The sequence below is a fragment of the Vigna radiata genome, chromosome 10 (assembly GCF_000741045.1).
Source record: "Vigna radiata var. radiata cultivar VC1973A chromosome 10, Vradiata_ver6, whole genome shotgun sequence".
Lineage (NCBI taxonomy): Eukaryota > Viridiplantae > Streptophyta > Magnoliopsida > Fabales > Fabaceae > Vigna > Vigna radiata.
The window spans coordinates 5,762,207-5,776,411 of record NC_028360.1 but is presented as its reverse complement, the minus strand read 5'-3'; the positions used below and the strand labels follow the sequence as shown (position 1 = coordinate 5,776,411).

The following is a 14,205-nucleotide window of genomic DNA, read 5'->3' as shown; positions in this document are numbered from 1 at the left end:
GATGGTTTAAATATTTATTTTGTTCTTTAGAAGGTAAATTTCTGTTTAGTATTTAGGTTTTAAAAATGCATCTATTAAGTTTTAATGTTGTAAAAATTTGTATAATAAAGTTTATTATATTAATTGGCTTAAACAGAATTAATTTCGGTTGATGTGGTTATAAAATCTGATTTTTTTTCTTTAATATGTTTTCTTGCAACTTTTAACTTTTTTTCTTTCTACATTAATAATTCTCATAATTGCAGGACATTTTTTTCTGCAACTTTCATCTTTTTTCCCAAATTTCCTTCGTTTCCTCCTTTCAATGGTAACTCCAATTTTCTTATCCTCGAAGTCTCTCTCCTTGCTTCATCACGTTTCACCTTCAACTTACTCTCTCTTTCTTGAACCCTATCTCTGTCTCTGGATTTGGGGTCACGCTTATGATGCTTGTTTGATCGATGATGGTAGTGGGCAGAGTCGCGAGGGCGATGGTCATCTTTGCAGAAAAATAGGTGAGAGAGAAGAAAAAAAAATCAGATTTTATAGCCACGTCAGTGCGGAGTTAACTCCTTTTAAGCCAATTTAACGGAGGGGACTTCATTTATACAAATTTTTACAATTTTGGGATTCAGTAGATGCATTTTTAAAACCGGGTACTAAACAGAAATTCACCTCCTAACACGGGGACAAAGTAAGCATTTAAACCTTTAATGATTGTAGTGATTCATTTGAAAAAGTTATTGGAAAAATAAGGGAGTGTATTTAGGAGAAAAGGAGGGTGTGCCAGAATACTGATTTTCTATTTTGTGAACTTAGTAACATTAAGGGGTGTATTAGAAATGCTATATTTGGTAAATAGGGGTGTGAATTTAGTAATTTTAAGTGGGTGCGTCAGTAAAAGTTATTTGAATTAATTACTGAGAATCTTTGGTAATTTGTTTGGTCTATGTTTTGGTTGATTTACACATATTATTGAGAATATATATGCGATGGTGGTGTGTGCGTATACTATGTTATTTCCTTAGAATTTTGTCGGTATGTGTGAGCTGTCGTATTGTGATATGATGGAAAGTTTGGGTCTCGTGTGGAGACAAATACCCTTCTTCTACGCGAGGAATGAGATGGTTGAATGTCTCGTCCAATGACTTCAGTTCGTGCTAAGTATAGTTCATTGGTGTGCGTAGTGTTGGTATTTTTACTCGTTAGTCCTTAAGAAGTCAGGGAGATAAGTCTGAAATTGCGATGCAAGAGGACTCAAATTGCCCTATTTTGTGAAACATGTTTGGTACAACAAAGTTCAAGGAAATGACATAGGTTTATGTGATATCGGAGTTATGAGTTAAGTATTGAGATGTAATGTGATGTCAGAGTTATGAGTTGAGTATTGTGATATAATGTGATGTAACGACTCATATAGTCTGTGTTTTGATGATATTATATTGAATTGTATGCTATGTTATTTTTCCTGGTTACTCACCCTTGCCTGGTCGTGATTCCACCTGCAATAATCGTACTTGTACGGGAGTAGATGATGTTACAAATGAGGTAGGATTTAAGTAGTAGGAAGTGAGACGGGGAAATAAATACTTTTGGTTTTGTTAAATTTTAATTATTTTTCCGAATTGAGGTTTTAATGGATATGTGATGTTTACTTTCATGTTAAAAGGACATTGTATATAAATATGGTTTTTGCTTCTACATTAGTTTTTCTAAAAAGAAAAATTGACGAGAATGACTTATATAATTTTCTCTTTATTATTTTTACACGTGGTATTCCATTAGGGATGTTTCTCTTAGCATTAATACATATTATCATAGGAAAACCCAAAAAAGTTGTACATACTTTCATAGGGAAAACTCAACAAAAACATGATATAAACCCTATTATCATGTAGAGACATCCACTATACATGCATATAACCTTACCTAACAATAGTAATAGATAATCATAATCATAATCACATACACATGTATCAAAACAAGGATTTCCATGCAAGAAAATAAGGAATACATAGTATACAATGAATAAGTGTCAACACCCAATTTCGTCCGGATGACTAAGTAATGAGACTTGGTTTTTATTGTTGTCCTATTTCATTTATTTTCTTTCATTTTTTTTATTATTTATTTTATTTTATGTTATTTTTTTGTTCTTAATTTTATTTTACTATTTTGTTTTAAAAAAAAAAGTAATTACTAAAAAAAGAAACGAAGAAAGAATAAAAAAAAGCAAAAATATTTTGAAAGAAAAAAAAGAAAAGAAAAAAGAAAAAGAAAAGAAAAAAAAGAACATGAAAAACGAAAAAAAGAGAAATAAAAAAAAAGGAAGAAGAGGAAAAAAGAGATTAAAAAAAAGAAAAAAAGAGAAAAAGAATAAAAGAGAAAAGAAAAATAAAAAAAAAAACAAAAGAAGAAAAAAGGAAAAAGAAAAACAAAAGGAAAAAAGAAGGAAGAAAAAAAAAGAAAAAAGGGGGTGCACGTGAATAAAATGAGAGAAGTGCTGCATGATTGATCACTTAAGAATTTTTTTTGAAATTTGGTTTTATTTGGTAATAATTTGAATCAACATTATGGCAATCATTACAAGAAATAATTAAAAATATATTAATTGTTGTATTCAATTTCTTCCTAAAGAGAAAAATATGATTTTAATTTGATTTATTTTTCTTCAATCAAGACCATTTATTTCCTTATTTTGCTAATTGACAATTAATTCGCCATTAAGGAAAAATCACAATAATATTACAAATGTGTGTATATAAATATGCACCAAACAAGAGAAAGGAGGGGGGATTGAACTTCGGGAAGAGAGCATAAGGGAAAAGAAAAAAGAAATGGAGAAAAATTCAACTTCGGAAAGAGAAGGAAGAGAATAAAGAAAAAAAGGAGTGGGACAAAGAGGCACATGCACATATGAATGAACAACTTTCTATGGAAGCATTTTGTGGTGCAGTGGAGGACCTTTAAGGCAGCTTCAGAAGGGTGGAGATCAATTTCCTGGTTACATTTCCTTTCCTATTCTTATTGGACTTTTTGTTTTCATTTTATTGTCTTTGCTTTTATTTCTTTAGCTTTAGAATTTGTTTTATTATTGTTTGTTAATAAAAATAAAAATATAAAAATCATAAAAAATAAAATCAACAAAAAATATTTTGAAAAGGTTTAAGCACACGTGTGACCGTTCACATAGGCCTTGTGCTAAAAATCTTTTCCTTTTCTTTTAGAAAAAATAAAAACAACAAAAAATATTTTGAAAAGATTTAAGCACGCGTGCGACCGTTCGCGTAGGTTTTGTGCTAAAAATCTTTTCCTTTTCTTTTATAAAAAATAAAATCAACAAAAAATATTTTGAAAAGGTTTAAGCACACGTGCGACCTTCGCGTAGGCCTTGTGCTAAAAAATCTTTTCCTTTTCTTTTTACAAAAATTAAAAATCAACAAAAAAATATTTTGAAAAGGTTTAAGCACGTGCGACCATTCGCGTAGGCTTTGTCCTAAAAATCTTTTTCTTTTCTTTTACAAAAATTAAAAATCAATAAAAAATATTCTGAAGAGGTTTAAGCACACGTGCGATCGTTCGCGTAGGCCTTGTGCTAAAAATCCTTTCCTTTTCTTTTACAAAAATTAAAAATCAATAAAAAATATTTTGAAAAGGTTTAAGCACACGTGCGACCGTTCGCGTAGGCCTTGTGCTAAAANCGTTCGCGTAGGCCTTGTGCTAAAAATCTTTTCCTTTTCTTTTACAAAAATTAAAAATCAATAAAAAATATTTTGAAAAGGTTTAAGCACACGTGCGACCATTCGCGTAAGCCTTGTGCTAAAAATCTTTTCCTTTTCTTTTTACAAAAATTAAAAATCAATAAAAAAATATTTTGAAAAGGTTTAAGCACACATGCGACCGTTCGTGTAGGCCTTGCGCTAAAAATCTTTTTCTTTTCTTTTCACAAAAATCAAAAATCAATAAAAAATATTTTAAAGGTTTAAGCACACGTGCGACCATTCGCGTAGGCCTTGTGCTAAAAACCATTTCCTTTGCTTATATAAAAATTCCAAAATACCAAATGTCCTTTTTCAAACAACACAAATGATTTGTTCGCTAGAACTACGTAACCCTGATTTCTCATCTTGAGAATAGGTAGGAGCAAGGTCAATACTTGTCGGGCACAAAAAAATAAAAAAATATTTTTGTTTCTTTAGAATTTTATTTTCAGGGATAATTAAACATTTTGAAAAACCACATCAAGTTTGCGCATTTAATTAAAGGTACTGCCTTAGGGCAGACGTTGTAGGGTGCTAACACCTTCCCTACACGTAACCGACTCCCGAAACCAGAATCCGGTTTTCATAGACTAAGCCTTATCCTTTTATGGTTTTTTCCATATTTTTTCAAAATAAACTATGGTGGCGACTGCAAACTCTTTTTCAAACTCGTTTCTTTTTTTTTGGATCGTCGTCCCGTCGCGATTCCGGTTGCGACAATAAGGTAAGCTTCCCCATACCTCTCAAGAAAATAAAGAATATTTCCATATTCATCATACAATAAAACAAATGTAAGCTTTCCTATACATTGGTCAATCCTAAGGCTTTATCTACCACTACAAAACACCAACAATCTCCTTTTTCACTAAGGTTTTCTATAACTCTTTCTCTTTTCTCCCAGAAAATGTCTTTCTCTCCCTGTCTTACTCTTTTTTCTCTCTTTCACGTTTTAGGTTAGGGTGTATCCTTTTTATCTTTTTCCATTCTATCTTTATCTTTTTAGTTTTGATAAAATCTTTATATTAATATCTCAACCCACTTAGATTACCTTTCCTATTTTCTCTCAAGTACATTTTAAAATACCAACAACTACCAAATCTTTTCAAGATTCACGTATTCCCTTTTTAACTTTCAAATGATTTAATGTGTTTACTTTATACACCCCTAACTTAATTTCTACATCAATTGATAAAGGTAAAAAGACCCTTTTGCCCCTAAGCAAAAATACACAATCAAACAAATATAAGTTTCACTTAAACTCTTTTCCCTAGGATTTAGACCGACATCCATTCAATCCTAAACATACATCTTTACCAACAAACCAACACATCACATTGGTAAACACATACACAAATTACAATCCAACAAACATATCAATCATGTGTTACACCTTATCCAAAATAAAAATCAATAAAACAACGTAACAATTATGTCATAACCAACACATAGACAAACAAAATACCAAAGTCTCAATACAGTCTCAATACACATACAACTAGACCATGAGAACTTCTCACTTATCCCATTGTCTTAAGGGTGGGCAACTCTTGTATAACTTTTATCTTCTCAGGATCAACATGCACTCCCTCTTTCCCAACCTTGAATCCAAGAAAAATAACATTGTCTTGAAAAATATGCATTTATCAAAGTTGGTAAAAGGGTGATGTTCCCTAAGAAGAATCAAAAACTTGCCTAAGATGGCTGAGATGCTCACGAAGACCTTTACTATAGATTAAGATGTCATCAAAGTATACTACAATGAACCTCCCTATGAATTCCCTTAGGAGATGGTTCATTAACCTCATAAAGGTGCTAGAAGCATTGGTAAAACCAAATGGCATGACTACCCATTCATACAAATCAAACTTGGTCTTGAAAGTGGTTTTCCATCCATCCCCTTCTTTAATTCTAATTTGATGGTAACCACTTTTGAGATCAATTTTGGTGAAGATGTTTTCCTCATGCAATTCATCTAACATATCATCCAACTTAGGAATGAGGTACCTATATTTAATGGTTATGTTGTTCATGGCCCTACAACTGGTACACATCCTCCAAGATACATCCTTCTTACGGACCAACAACCTGCCTACATCTAGTGTCCTTCCAACCACGGGAAGCAAATGCACTATAATGATCAAGGTTTTTACAACAAGGTTTCTACAGAAGACCTCACGTTAAAAATTAAAACACCTCTCTAACCCTCTAATCAAAATATAGGCAATACAACAAGAATCCCCTCTCCTGCTGTCTAAACCCTTTGAGACACACTCAAAGTCAAGAACGTCACACACTCTTCTTCCTGTAATCACAACACGGAACTTCAATCCAATCTTCAAAAGATTGTAGACTTTGATCTCGCAATTACACCCAAATGTGCAGAATTGATCAATCTTTGAAAACACAACAATCTTGCTCTTCAAGAAATCACAAGTAGTTGATCACCACTATCACTTCTTGTTTCTTGGAGCTTTTTCTCTCTTTCTTTAAGATTTCACTTTCTGTAAAAGATATCACAAAATGTTAGAATCACAAAAGTTCTTAGAGAATTCGAATTCGCGTCAATTTATAGAGTAACACATGACAAACACATTTTAATCGAAAAACTACTAATGTAAATAAATATAATAATTCTGTTATAGCAGTTAGCAACAATCACAATAACTAATTGAATTCACAAGTAATGCAGTCAAATAACATTTAATGCTTGGCCAACATATTTAAAAATATGACTGTTAGACTGTTATAACAAACATTAACATAATTTCAAAACAATAACAAACTTAGTCGAATATGACACACATGTAATCACCTATGTAACAGTATTAATCATAGTTTTGAAAAAAATTCTCTTTGAAAAATCTCATAGCACTCTTGAAAATAGTTTGTGCAAAGACACGAGTTTTAATCGACTCACCTCATAATGAAATCGACTTAAAACTGTTGTTTTGCCACACAGTTAAAGTTCAACATAAGTGCTTGTGGTTTTCCTTTTCCAAAACATGTGTCATGCATTCACATATAAAATCACATATATAACACAATGAAATGCAATAAACAACACAATCATGTTCTCATATATGCTCAAACAGATTCAACACATTGATTATAAGCATATAACATGTAAACATAGAACATGTAACACATAGTACACATGTGCTATTAATTATGCTTTGTCATCATCAAAACTCAGATATTACTGAGATTGTGGGTTCAGCAAAACTTGTGACCCCCCTATCAACAATCTCAACACATTTTACCTCGGTTAAGTGCCAAACCGAGGCAAAAAAGCTTTATTACCTCGGTTCTTAATTATTTTACAAGGTCAAGAAATCTAAAGGGACTATATGAAGTGGGTCTGTAGCCTCGGTTCTGCAAGCAACCGAGGCCATATACCCTTTCAAAAAAGTCTGTCAGTTAAAACGTCAGAGCGCAGAGCGGGAATGTTAGTGGAGCATAGGACTTTTGTCCTCGGTTTCGTGGACAACCGAGGCCAAAACCCCTGCACAGAGATTTTGTCAGGCTGCATAGAGAATTGTCAGATGGACCAGGAGGTTTTTGGCCTCGGTTCTGAGAACAATCGAGGCCAAATCCCCTGCACAAATATTTTGGTAGGTGAAAAGTCTTTTGTTGGTAGGTCTTGCAGACTTTATGGCCTCGATTATTAGGGCAACCAAGGTCGTATACCACCTATGGCCTCAGTTAAAATAGAACTGAGGCATATACGTTAACGAGAATTTCAAAAATGTCACTACGCCAACTTATGCTTCCATTTCTTGTCAGCCGAAGCATAATAGGCACGTTAGAATCGTATATTTTTACAAGTGTAAAGGCTTATGTACTTACCTGGTCAAATAAATATACTAAAAAGCATGACTCAATGAGGTCCATTAAGCCCCTTCAATTTTGGAACAACCCAAAATACATCTGTTAAGAAAATATTAACATATCATAACTAATCTCGATAGTCTGATATTATGATTTATCATTTAAGGTAAGGTATCATTTTGTTATTATTATCTTCCTAAAGTAAATATTAATTTGATATCATAACATATGTCCACATCCATGTTAATCATATAAATATAACTGGTATTTCATAGAAAATACTAACTCAATTCTCAAACTCATTACTTTATTGGTTTAATGTTTTAATAGGTCCCTATTTTCGTCTAGAATCTCAAATAGGTCCTTGGCTTTTTTGGCGTATCAATTAGGACCTTATTTTCGCTAAATTGATACAAATAAATCCTTTTCGTTAAATTGATCAAACGGTGTTAATGAATGTGTCAAGTGGCAGAGTAACAATATAATTTTAACATACGTGTCATTAAAAACGTGTCCTAATTCTATTTTTTTAAATTTTGAATTAAAAAATTAAATAAACATGTTGGAAATATAATTAAAGAAAGGGCAAAGTTGGATTTCTAATTCTACTTTCTACTGAAGGCCTCCGTTCTCTCTGCAACGAAATCGAAATGAAATGAAATTGAGGGAATTTGATTTTTAGGGTCCATCCCTCATGAGACACCACAGGGTGATGTAAATCGGAACTAGAACCTTTAGGGTTCCAACGACGCAATTGTAGGTGGACAAAAGAATCACTTATGCAAATTGTTAGTGTAAAAATCAACACCAATTTCCTTCATGTCAACATCAGTGCATCCAATGGAATGAGCAGCGTCAACAAAAACCTGGTCCACCCCCTCCTCCCTGCAAATTTGAATAAACTCCTTGATAGGAATAACCACACACGACATGAAAGTCAAGTGATCAATCACTGTTAATCTAACCCTATTTTCGTTACTTTTTCCTCTCTCCAAGGCCTTCCTAAACTCATAAACGATCTCGTCGTTGGAGTTAACAGGAAAAGGGAGGGGAACCTTGACAACGTTGCTTCCAACGCGAGTGATGTACGCTTCAATGGATTTCTTGATGGCACTGTAAGCGTAGTGAAGCATGAGGACGACATCACCTTTCAAGAATCTTCCTTCGTGGAAGTTCCATGTGGTGTGCTGGAGGACGATGGCAGCATTGGTGGTGGCGTTGTCGACAATGGACATCTCATCGATGTGGTCAGCATTGATGAGGTCCTTGATTAGGGTTCGCAGTTGGAGGATGCTGGTTTTGAGGTCATTGAAGTAGAAGTGGTCGGGCTGGCGGAGGTACCGGAGCTGCCACTGGTGCTGGGCGGCAATGATGGAGGCAATGTTGTCAAACCCTAAAACTCAACTTTCCCAATTTCATTTCCATTTGCAACTGCAGAGAGGGGCTTCAGTAGAAACTAAAATAAGATTTTCAAGTTTACCCTTTCATTAATTGTATTTTCACTCTATTTACTTCATTTTTTAATTTAAAATTTAAAAAAGAATATTGACACACGTTTTTAATGACACGTGTATTAAAATTAGATTGTCATCATGCCACGCAAAACACTGATTAACACCGTTTGGTAAATTTGACGAAAAGGATTTATTTGCATCAATTTAACAAAAATAAGGACTTAAGACGCTAAAAAAAGTCAAAGATCTTTTTAAGATTCTGGACGAAAATAAGGACCTATCGAGACATTAAACCCTACTTTATTCCTATAAACTATCTTATTTCAGCATCGAAAAGGTTAATTTTTCCTCACATTACAATCCTTAGAAATACAAATCCAAGTCTCAAAGTTATTATGGTTACGTCACTTGTTCCAAGGACCGCGTTTAAGATCCTGATAAAAACGTTTACATACTAATTTACCGATAAAAATCTATAGATACATTATAATCCAGGGAGTATTTTAACTCAATAATCATTTTTTATTTTCATACTTACAAAATAATTTTTATTGACTTAAGTAGTGGAGTCTTATAAACCGAATTTTTCACTTGCAACATATCAAAATTCGCATTCACTCTCAAAATCAGACTAATTCACCTTAAATTAAACCGGCTTATTCTTTGGTAAAATCAATAATCAATTTCTTTTTACTGAATATGTAATTTCGTTTGTGTATTATTCCATAAAATTTGTCTCTCTCTAAAGGAATATGCACTGAGTCAGTGGCTATAGCATAACAAATATCTTAAATAAGATAAGGGCTTCCATAATGTAAATAAGACGATATTTCTATCCTTTTACGAAAAGTTCTTCTCGTCTCAATTTTTTTTAAAGGGTAGAAAGTCCAAGTTTATTATTCTTTTTCCGTTCTACAATTCCAATTTTTCATAGTTTTTGTCGTAATAATTCCTTTTCTTTCTATAGTCACAAGCAACAATTTAGTTAGTTTTGTGCAAAGCATTAAACCCTTGACATATTTCGAGCTACAGTTGTTGACAATAACATCTAGAAGTATACGAATTGCTTCTGTCACTTCCTAAATATTTTAGTCACTTTAGAATTAATGAGAGGGAGTGCCTATAGACCACCTTCTGTCATGTCATTGTAATCGTTTTTATCTTATTCTAAGAAGCAACATCATCATTTTCATTATGCGTGCAAGGGAATGAATTTATATAATTATTTGTCATCCATCACCTTTGAAACTTCCTCTTAACTCTCTTTTCAAAACAACTTCCAATATGTGTCATGTGTTACTCGCGCCTGACGGAAAGCTGAAAAAAGATGATAATATTTTTAGAAATAGTACCGAGAGTCAGATCTTATAGGCTTTTTAATTTAGTGGATTTGCAGGTGAGTAATTGACAGGATTTAAAGATAAATTTTTTTGTTGTTTATTTGAATAGATTTGGAAATAAGTGAGAGTGAATTTGGAAGTAAATTTTTTTAATTTGTCATATAAATTAAATCTTGAACTAATTTTCACGTAACTTCCAAATTCACTCTCGTTTACTTTCAACTTCACTCAAATAAATAGCAAAAAAAAATACTTTCAAATTTTCTCAAATCCACTCAATTACTCTCTTTCAAATCCACTCAAATGAAATAGGCCTTACATTGTTTGAAATTATCTTTTTCTATTCTTTATTTACTTTTTTTAAAAAAATACATTTTTTTAAAAGAGTAGAAAGTTCAAGTTTATTATTTATTATCCATTCTTTACAATTCCAATTTTTCATAGTTTTTGTCGTAATCATTCCTTTTCTTTCTCTAGTCACAAGCAACAGTTTAGTTGGTTCATGTGCAAAGCATTAAACCCATGACATATTTCGAGCTAGAGATGTTGACAATAACATCTAGAAGAATTTCTGTCACTTACTAAAAATTGAGTCACTTTAGAATTAATGAGAGGGAGTGCCTATAGAGAACCTTCTGTCATGTGATTATAATCGGCTTTTTTCTTATTCTATGGAGCTAACACCATCATTTTCATTAGTGATGCATGCAAGCGAAATGAACTTATATAATTATTTGTCATCCATCACGTGTGAAACTTCCTCTTAATTCTCTTTTCTTCCAAAACTTCCAATGTGTTATGTGTTAGTCCTGTCTTTGAAACTCGTGTTACTCGCGTCTAACGTAAAGTTGAAAAAGGATGTAATATTTTTAGAAATAATACTCTGAGACTCGTAAATCTTTTCCATCATTTGAAATTTTCTTTTTCAATTTTTTATTTTTTTAAAAAATAAAAATTTTGTAATCATTTTATTTTTATAATGTGTGTCAAATGTGTCATTGAAAAATTAATATAACTTTTATGTATAAATGTTATTGAAATATCTTAGTTAATGAATTAAAATTTACTTTCACTAATATTAAGTGGTTGAGTTAGGGAGCGAATGTGGTTTTCCGAGGGCGAGGAATGTAAAGTCCGGAATAGGTATGGGAAGCTAACCTTACTTGAATTGTAATTATTGGCTAAATGATTGTTACTTAATATTTTTTTTTTTTTCATTTGAACATTATGTTTGATAATTTTGGATGTCATAATTGTTGGAGAGGGGACTTTTGGAGAGTTAATTGTTGACAGGTTGTCCTGTGAAGAGGGTTAAGTCTCTGTTTTCTACTGTACAAATATTGTTACTGTGAACACATGTCATATTCTTTCTGCTTTTCTTGTGTTCTTGGGTGAGGAAGAGCATTGTGATTAGGTTTCCAATCTAGGAGCCTATCAATTGGTCTGATTTGTTGGATCCCAATTGGAGAGAGGACATTAGCGCATGATGGAGGGGAGAGTGGTGGCAGTTGAAGGGCACTTGGAGGCGGTCGAGATTGCAATAACCGAGACGAAAGCAGACACGGGGGCTCTACGACAAGAGACGACGGCGATAAGACAGGACATGCAAGCAATCTTGAAAGCGTTAGGAGAGCGTAACCACAATCATAGAGGCCAACATCAAGATGAGAGTCAATCGTCGGTGAACGATAATGGGGGTGGACCCAATGGCAGAGGGGGAAGAGGCGGGATGGTAACCAAGGAGGAATGATCAATTGGAGGAAGCGGGTCGAGTTACCCGTATTTGAAGGGGGCGAGCCATGGGTATGGATAGGCAGAGCAGAGAAGTTTTTCGAGGTCCAAAGGGTGGCTGAGGAAGAGAGGTTACAATTGGCCTTTATTAGCATGGAGGTTTACGCCGGAAGCTGGTTCCGATTTTGGCGAGAGAATACCAGGAACCTTTCTTGGGATGGGTTGAAGAGGGCTCTGGGAATATGATTCGGAGGAGGAACACGGGGGATGGTGTACGAGAGGATGTCGACCACAAGACAGGCGGGATCGGTGGAGGAGCATATACGCGATTTCGAAGTTCTGGTTGGGCAAACAACCCAGATACCCAAGGAGAAGATTATGAGTTATTTCTTGTCTGGCCTACGGTAAGAGGTGGGCGATAATTTAGGCCTCATGACCCACCGGATTTGATGACCGCCATGCGGGTGACGAGAGATTTGGAGAAGTTGTGTACAACTTCGAAGGCAGAAGGAGGATGGGTGTCCAAGAATCAAAGTTCTTGGGGAAAAACGTCGGGTTCGGTGACACGAATGGAACCAAACCGCGAAGCGACGATGCGAGGAGTGTCGTCTGAAAGTGTGGGGTCTGTTAGGAAAGACGCGACCCAAGGGCGAAATAACGTGATAGCTAACAGCGGTGAAAGTGATCGGAATGTTCGCAATCTTCCATACTCGGAGTATATTAAATGGAGGGAGGAGGGGAGATGTTTCAGGTGCGGCGGACCCTTCAGCCCCGACCATTGCTGCCCAAAGAGGGGTCTAAGGATGCTAATTTTAGCGGAAGAGGAGGAAGACTGAGTTGAACATCGATACGATGGAGTTATCTGCTCTGTCAGCCGGCAAACTTATGACACCCAAAACAATGAAGTTACGAGGATGAATTAGGCAACGAGAGGTACTGGTTTTGATTGATAGTGGGGCGAGCCACAACTTTATTGATCAAAGGATGGTGGAGGAAATGAAGATGGCGGTGGTGGAGACCCAACCATATATGGTGAGCCTGGGTGACGGCCAAAGGAAGAGAAATAGTGGGTGCTGTGAGTAGGTAACATTGGAGTTGAGCGATGTAAGCTTGTTGAACAATTTTACCTGTTCGAACTTGAGGGAGTTGAAGTGATTCTAGGGTTGGAATGCTTGGAGAAACTGGGGGATGTAATGGTGGACTAGGGGAAGCTGACGATGGTGTATCGACAAGGAGGGAAGGAGATTACGGTGAAGGGGGACCCCACGTTGGAACGTAAAGTAGTGGGACCCAGGGCTTTGCTGAAAATTGATAGGGTAGAGGCTTGGTTCATGGTTTGGGAGTTGGGCTTAATGGAGGCCCAAAATGATGCACTGAGGTATTCAGGCCTCACCGAAAAACAAAAGGGTGAGATGGAGATCCTTCTGGACAAACATGACATTGTATTTGCAGAACCCACGAAGTTGCCCCCTAGCAGAGAGATGGAGCACCACATACAACTTAAAGAGGGGTTGATCCCGTTAATGTTCGGCCATACCGGTACCCACATTCTATGAAAGCCGAGATAGACCAGTAGGTCACGGAAATGCTCTGCATGAGGGTGATCCGACCAAGCCACAATCCATACTCGAGTCCGGTAATTCTGGTGAAGAAGAATGACGGTAGTTGGCGCTTCTGCATAGACTACCGGGCACTCAACCGAGTGACGGTGTCGGACAAGTTTCTGATACCAGTGATCAAGGAGTTGCTGGACGAGTTGAAGGGAGCGTCCTATTTTTCTGAAGTTTATCTGAAGGTCGGGTACCACTAAATTCGTATGAGTGAAAAGGATGTTGAGAAAATAGCGTTCAGAACGCATCAGGGGCACTACGAGTTCGTAGTGATGCCGTTCGGGCTCACCAACGCGCCCGCGACATTTTAGAGCGCGATGAACAAGCTTTTTCAGCCCTATCTGCACAAGTACATCCTTGTATTCTTTGAGGACATCCTAGTATACAGCCACACTTGGAGGAGCATCTCGAGCATGTCGAACGCGTTCTTTCGACTCTGCAGCGAGATCAATGGATTACGAACAGGAGAAAATGTGAGTCCGGACAAACCCAAGTTAAGTAC

At 35.4% G+C, this 14,205-nt stretch overlaps 1 pseudogene; it reads right to left on the bottom strand.

Moving 5' to 3' along the window:
• Window positions 1-8,142: 8,142 nt before the first annotated feature.
• LOC106774716 lies at window positions 8,143-10,163 on the bottom strand (annotated as a pseudogene).
• Between the last annotated feature and the right edge of the window lie 4,042 nt (window positions 10,164-14,205).